Genomic DNA, 8,026 nt, shown 5'->3' on the forward strand with positions numbered 1-8,026 from the left:
ACTTAACATCGGGATTGATGGTCACGAAGTAGATGAAGTTAAGGAATTCTGCTACGTAGGCAGTAAAATAACCAATGACGTACGGAGCAAGCAGGACATCAAAGGTAGACTAGCTAGGACAAGAAAGGCATTCCTTCCCAAGATAAGTCTACTAATACCAAATATCGGCCTTAATTTGAGGAAGAAATTTCTGAGAATGTACATATGGAGTACAGATTTGTATCGTATTGAAGCATGGATTGTGGGAAAACCGGAACAGAAGAAAATCGAAGCATTTGAGATGTGATGCTACAGACGAATGTTTAAAATTAGGTGGACTGATAAGGTAAGGAATGAGGAGGTTTAACGCAGAATCGGAGAGGAAAGGAATATGTGAAAAACACTGTTAAGGAGATGGGACAGAATGATAGGACATTTATTAAGACATGAGGGAATGACTTCGATGGTTCTAGAGGGAGCTGTAGAGGGTAAAAACTGTAAAGAAAGATAGAGATTGGAATACATACAGCAAATAACTGAGGACGTAGGTTGCAACTGCTGCTCTGAGATGAAGAGGTTGGCACCGGAAAGTAATTCGTGGTGGGCCGTTTCGTACCAATCAGAAGACTGATGACAAAAAAAAGCATTCTTAGAGTATTGAATAATCAGGAGGTTATTATGTGTGTTTGGCAATAATATGGTGATAAATGTCTTATTGTTCTGCTCACTATCAATTTACAATAAATGTTCAAATGAGTACCATTAACCTCAGTGCAGAGCTGTTATCCACACAGGAGAAAGTCTCATGTTCTCATGAAAATTCCTGGTGTGTTCTGGATTTGCGTGGCTGCTAAAAGCATTCTTGCAACAAATTCCACCTCCGAGTCAACGTAGAATACACCTTAGCTTTGATGTAGCCCCAGGGAAAGAAGTCTGATAGGGTGAGGTCCGAGAATTGGCTAGTCAATGTACAGGTCGTCCACATGTGCAGTGCTGCACACTGACAAAGTAGCTGTCATGTAAGCGCTAGTGCTACCTACTGTTTACTGGCTCAGTGTCCAACAGTATGACATCGCAGCATGCTCCATACTCAGACTAACATATGGTGTAACTGCATTAGACACATTGACTTTTATTTTCTCTATTTCTACATTACTTACCCATGCTCAGTGTTCACACAGTATCGGTTTCTTACACATGGTTGCTTTACAAAATATATTTGCTTGTTAGTTTGGGCACTGATTTTTTCAACACCCTGTTGACAACATACAGAGCACGCCTTTTACTGTTTATTAACAGATTTATGTCAACAAAAGAACAACATACATACATAGACAACTCATTAATTGAATAAAAATGTAAATAAGAAATCATCTCTTATAGGATGTGCTGAAAGATGCCAGGCAGCAGACAAGGATTCTGAAGGGTGGGGGTCGACTGTGGGATGCAGGGACAAAATGTACTGGAGATGTAGAAGAGACCAATGTGGTCTAGGTGTGGAGAATTTATGAGCTGGTTGTAACACATACTTTTGTACACCTTGTCAAATCAAATAAAATGTGTAGATAGGAGAGAAAAACTGTGCATAGACTGATGTATCTGCACATTTTGGAATACAGTTTTAAGATGGAGCCATTGATGGACACCTGTTGTCATTCAAGTCTGAACAATGTGCAATAATGTCTTCGTGTTTCAAGAAAGCATCTCAAATTGAAATTCCTATGAAACTGCCCTACCTGTTGGTCTACCAGTGTGGACTGTCCAAGAATCTCCAAAAAGTTATGTACCACTCACAACTAACTAACAAGACGTAATAACAGTGGCCGTAAAATATTCTGAGTGATGAAGAGTTGAGTATCAAACCTTGATGATGATGATAGGTTTCAGTTTAAAGGGATTGATGCTCTCCATTTCAACCAGTTTCTGAGTGAACATTGCTATGGAAACTGCATGTAATAAGCATTTGTACATGGATGCCTAGCAAAAGGCCATTGCTCACAGCACCACGTCTTCAACCAGAAAATGACAAAGACACTGAATTGTAGACATGATAAATGCTCAGATTATTCTTTGTTTTGCTTTTTCACAAATCAAATACAGCATGGAAAGTCCCATCGGCTCAATCAAGTTAGCATCAACATGAATCTGCATGTTTATTTCAACGCCAAGTGGTGGCTTTTCTTCTACATCTTTCTGATGAGCATGCTGTTGACAGCCACAACTTGTAAGATGAGAAAAGATGATGAAACGTACCAATCAACGTCTCAATTTGGTAGTTCTACAGGATATAATCATGAAAAAATTGCTCCAAGTGGACAATGCATCTCTGAAGACAAATGTGGACTGCCTTCATGAGTGAATTGAGGCTATTTTCAAAGTTACAACAGGTGTTGCTTTGTATTAGCGTGATGTATTACGCAGCTGAGGTGATTAAATTTATTGTCATTCCTTTTCTTGTCATTATAGAGGATATCCAATGCTGATTTGTGCGATGGAAACCAGATGAAAATAATGCTGCTTTTCCTATCGGCTACATACATATTTGGACCATAAACTCCATAAAACGCAATTTACTGGTGCAATCATGTAAGATAGAATACATAGAAAGTGATTCACTGCGTCTGGTAATTTACCTACATGCTAATTGTGTTAACTGTTGTTTGGTGTGTGTCTGTAAATTTACATTACGCTAATAGTGTTAATTGTTGTTTAGTATATAATGCAATGACTTAAAGCAAATATAGGTATAATATTATTTTTATTCCATACGCCAGTCTAATAGTTTTAACTACATTACCACATGGGTGCGAGTCGATCGCCGTAGACTAATTTCTGCTTGTCTAAATACTTTTCCCCAACGATTTATTCGCTAGCGCACTAACATAAAATTTCAAAAGAAATAACCTTTTTCAGCCATCAGTGCCCATCTTACTATCTACAGTGTGTATAAATGTTAAAAGAATTAATAATGAATACGTCGAAATTTTACAAGTATTGTTGCTGTTCCAGTTACAGTACCTGTGACAAAGATACTGAAACCAAAGCAGTGGAATGCACCTTGCACGTCTTCAGACGAATAAACCATGTCTGTTCAGTCGTCTGTAGACTATGTGTCTGTAGACAACTGTTCCAGTGGCTGCCGTAAGGTCCCAAGCAAGGCTACTTGCAGTACTCTGGGCCCTCTGTGGGCACTGATGGTGAGATATCGGTCTACTTGTGGTTTTGCACACTGTTAACGTCCCGTACTGTAGCACCTGGACACGTTTCCTGTTTGCTGGAATCGTTGCCATAATCATGAGATCACACTTTGTGTCACACGGAGGGTCCCTGCTACTACCTCTTGTGTTTGACCAACCACCAGTCGCCCTAATATTCTACCCCTCATAACGTCATCAATATGTGTTTTTTGGGCCCTTTTAGACACACAGTCACCATTATCACGTCCGAAAACGTCTGCACACTTACTCGCTGCACCGTACTCTGACATGCACCAACACACCTCTGCGTATGTGGACTGCTGCCAGCGCCACCGTGCGACGACCGCAGGTCAAATGCACGCCATGGTCATATCCCTGAGCTGATTTAAACCCGCAAACCACACACCAGAGCGTTGTTTGACCATGTATCAGCATTATCCTTAATTTATGAGCGTGAATGTAGATCGCAACACCAAGAAGTTGCGCACATAAACGAAAGTCGCTAGCCGTGTTTCTACATCTAAATAATGATATCTATTTTTATTTCGCATCAGTCGCACTGGTAGCGCCATCATGAGGATTCAAATCAGGTTTGCTTTAAATACACGTTGTAAAGGTAGCGAGCATTAGTTACCTTTGATACTGGACGTGGGGATGCCTTTAGTCCGGGATGCCTTTAAGGCGACAAGGCGTCATTATCAGCTCCTCAATGAGTGTTGACGAGGTAATGTACTAAGGCAAAAAGAAGCTCGATGTCCTTTCTTGGTAGAGATGCAGCCACTGTACATTATTTCTTGTAGTGGTGGTCACGAAAATGTACTGGGCTCTAGATGGCCACTTGGTATTACCGACAGAGAAGGCCATCGTATTCGGCACATGGGTCTGGCGCATCGTACTCCATCTGCAGCAGCCGTTTGATCAGCAGTTGGCACCACAGTGACTCATAGAACTGTTACAAAACGCTTACTTCAAGGACAGCTCCGATCCAGACGATTTGTAGCGTGTATTCCACCGACCCCAATCCACTGCCATTTTGGACTTCAGTGGTGTCAAGTGAGAGCTCATTGGAGAGCAGTGTGGAGATCGTTGTATTTTCTGACGAAAACTGGTTCTGCCTCGCTGCCAGTGATGGTCGTGTGTTGGTTAGGAGACTAGGGTGAAGGCCTGCAATCAATCTGTCTGCGTGCTAGACACACTGGACTTACACCTGGAGTTATGGTCTGGGGTACGATTTCGCATGACACCAGGAGCACCCTCGTGATTATCCCATGCACCCTGACTGCAAATTTGTACGTCAGTCTCGTGATTCGGCCTTTCGTACTACCATTCATGAACGGCATTCCAAAGGGCGTTTTCCAAGAGGATAACGCTCGCCTGTATTCACAAACGTGCTCTTGCCTTGACCCCCTTAATCATCAGATCTGCCTCCAATCAAGCATATATGGCACATCATCGGACGACAACTCCATCGACATCCACAAACAATATTAACCGTTCCTTTATTGATCGACCAAGTGTAACAGGCATAGACTCTATCTCGCAAACTGACATCCGGTACCTGCGCAACGTATTGCATCCACGTCAGCATGCTTGCATTCAGCATTCTGATGGTTACGCCGGTTACTAATGAACCACCATTTCACTTTTTCAGTGTCTTATCTCGCGCTTACATTAACCTGTGATCTTCGGACGTTAATCATTTAAAAATGTAACCTAGAGAAAAGTATTCCCAACATTTCATTACTCTACATTAATTCCCTTATTGTGCTGCGATTTTGTTCCGTCGGTGTCTACGAGAAGGTGCCTACAGGTCACCAGTGAAGACAAGGTCGAAACATCTAAAGTATGAGATAACTGCAAGTGACACAGTCCATAACAAGCAGACTTGAGAATAAAAACTTTTAGTGGTTGGGCTTGTTAAAAGAATAAATAGTGACAGGCGACATAAGAAGTTTGCTAATGTGAGCCCCGAGAAGAGCCCCTTTGTCGTACGAATTATACACTGATCGAATAATAGATGAAAAGAGGTTAACGGCTTTCGATTAGAATAACCGAGACTACTGGAAGGAGAAAACGACTAACCTCTATGGAAAAAAATTAAAGAAGAAGAAGGAGGAGATAATGAAGCTTATGTAGTAAAATAGAGACATATAAATTGCAGTAATAACAACATACTAAAAGATCAAGAGACCGTGAAGACAACGCATTGTCAGTGAGAATACTTCTAGGGTCATGTATATAAAGAACAGACAGCTGTTCAGCATATAAGGAAATGCTTACGTGCTTTTCGGCCTAAATATCTGCAGCAACAAATTGAAACAAATAAAAATGTAGAATGTGTAGTTTTAGTCAAAGTGATCACTTCATTAAAAGTCTGAAACCAGACAACGTAACTTATTTTCAGATCCTATGTATGTGTGATAAGAAGGTATATTCCATAGAATACTATTAATGTCTAACAATCAGTTGAATTTATTTCTAATAATATTGTGAGGACCATAATTACACATGATACAAAACTGAATAATGGATATCACTCCATGAACAAAATGGTTAGAAACTCATAGTAGATAGTGGCCAACAGCATGTTTTTCAATTCGATGCGAGGTGTAAAACATTTTATTTTATAACTGTAAAAACGTTCAGAGCCACAGGAACACTGAGTGAACATGATAAATATGATCTTCAATCGATGAACAGGGTGTGTACGAAAATAAGGAAACACGGCAGCTCTGCAGTCTCCTCAATACGCTGCAAGTGTCAGTCGTGGACAGAAGAGCATTTTGTGCAGTTGAGGGCGCATTACGTCAGAGTCAACTGCATTCGAACGTGGGCAAGTTATTGATCCTTGAATGGTGGGTGCTTCCGTAACCAGACGAACTGCTAATTTTTCAAGAGGCACCATATCGAAAATTTATACCACATACAGGAAAAACAGAAAAACTCCAGTGCCAAGTCACAACACGGGGTGAATCTGTGAGTTGACTGATGGTGCAAGACTGTCGTTGAAGAGGATTGTGAGGAAAAATAAGAGGACAGTAGCCTCAAAAGTCACTGCGGAACTGAATATCGCACTCGTGTATCCTGTCACCATCAAAACAGTACGGTGCTGGGAATTACAGTACTTGGTGGAAATTCTAGACCACACAACAGCTGTGCAAATGCTTGTAACGAGAAAACGTGTGGGCTTAGAAGAAAGTCATTTGGTCGGCTGAGTCTTGTTGCACACTGTTTCCAAATTTATGGCCGACGTTACGTCCCAAGAGTGAAACATGATGGGGTTTCGGTGGTGGTATGGGCAGCCATATTGTGGTATTTCATGGGCATCAAGGCTACTGTGCAAGATCACATTACTGCCAAGGATTATTTGACTATTTTGACTGATCAGGTGCCTCCCATGGTACAATCTCTGATCCACAGGGGACCAGTTCACACTCCTTCTATCGTCCAGGACTTGCTTGTAGAGCACGAGAGTGTACTGTCGCATCTCGCGTGGCTACCGCGGTCACGTGATCGCGTTGTTATCGTTCTTTGTGGTTTACTCTGAAGAGAAGAGTTAGTGATCGCTATACACCTACGTCATCGCTAACTCCACTTGTACTATTCTGCTGGAAGAATGGCATAAGATTCGATTCTGAGACGACTGGGTGATGTTTTAAATACAGTGGTTTCCCTGCATCATATTTAGCCATAGAAATGTGTTTGTGGTGTTTTCTCCACCCCCTGTATTATCGTGCCTACAGTGGTGCATATCTTCCTGTATATTTACACTGCAAAATTCAGAGCCAATTCACAGATTGTCCTATTAGCACATCTGGAAAACAGGAAATCTCACAATATTGGGTTCAACAGCTAATTCATCGAATGTGAGCTAGTTATTGACTGAAGGAGAACCTAATGACTTAAACGACTTATTAGAAATAAGCTACATTAACTTTCTTCATCTGTAGGGAAATGAAAACTAGTTAACTGAGAGACGTTCATTCAATGCATAAAATAACATTGTCAAACCAGTTCTCATGATTTGCAGCGCCGATTGTGGCTGTTTCTATTTGTTGTGTTGTAAGCAGTTGTTTTCATTCTTTCATTGACTAATTTAAGACTTTCTTTTCGGTTTCAGGTATTGCAAAATTGCCGTAACTACCCGAGTGTAGGCAGTGATGGACTAAGGTGATCTTCTCCAGCGACATTTGCAGGAACATGAAAAAAAAGCACAAAATGTATTTAGACGCTTTCTTGCTCTCACAACGATTTGTGAAACAAACATTTCCTCATAGCAGCAATGCATGTGTTAACTTAGTGAACGACAAGTTGTGTGTGATGAATTCAGTGAAGTGAACGCCGGTGGACTAATGCTGCAACAGATAATGAAGAAATAATATAGGTAGCAAAAGTGTAAAAAGAAAATCTTGCCTCATCTGTATTACCAAACTGTAACTCACTTGCTAATCATTATGAGCTAAGAAATAAAATGAAATGATATCATGATTTGTAGTGGCCAGTTAGAGGAAAAAATTGGCTTAATATTCACATAGCTTCCTCAGCTATCTACGCCAGAATTTCAGTATTGCCGTTCGTTGTCGTATTTATAGCTCTCTGTAAATCAAAATTTATGCTTGCAGAGGGATAACTTATTTCACAGAAATAATATTTTCTAGAGACACCTAAAGATGAATCTTGCTTCCTAGATATTTAGCAAACTCATCTTTAAAACTTACTCTGGTACTTTGCAGTGCGTAGTAATTTTAATAATCGTTTCTCCGGAGAAATCGCATGTTTGTGACTTTGACATTTGCTTTACTGATACAAATGCAGAAAATTCGTTTTTGCTGGACCATTATTGAGTTCCA

At 40.6% G+C, this 8,026-nt stretch overlaps 1 protein-coding gene across 1 annotated transcript in view; it reads left to right on the forward strand.

Annotated features, from left to right (window-relative positions):
• LOC126457355 (uncharacterized) overlaps nt 1–7,664 on the forward strand; it is a 72,560-nt gene extending 64,896 nt beyond the window's left edge. The window contains exon 4 of the mRNA XM_050093589.1: nt 7,297–7,664. The gene's annotated coding sequence lies outside the window, so the exon portion shown is untranslated. The remainder of the gene's footprint in view (nt 1–7,296) is intronic.
• Nucleotides 7,665–8,026: the final 362 nt, after the last annotated feature.

The sequence above is a fragment of the Schistocerca serialis genome, chromosome 1, assembly GCF_023864345.2.
Source record: "Schistocerca serialis cubense isolate TAMUIC-IGC-003099 chromosome 1, iqSchSeri2.2, whole genome shotgun sequence".
Lineage (NCBI taxonomy): Eukaryota > Metazoa > Arthropoda > Insecta > Orthoptera > Acrididae > Schistocerca > Schistocerca serialis.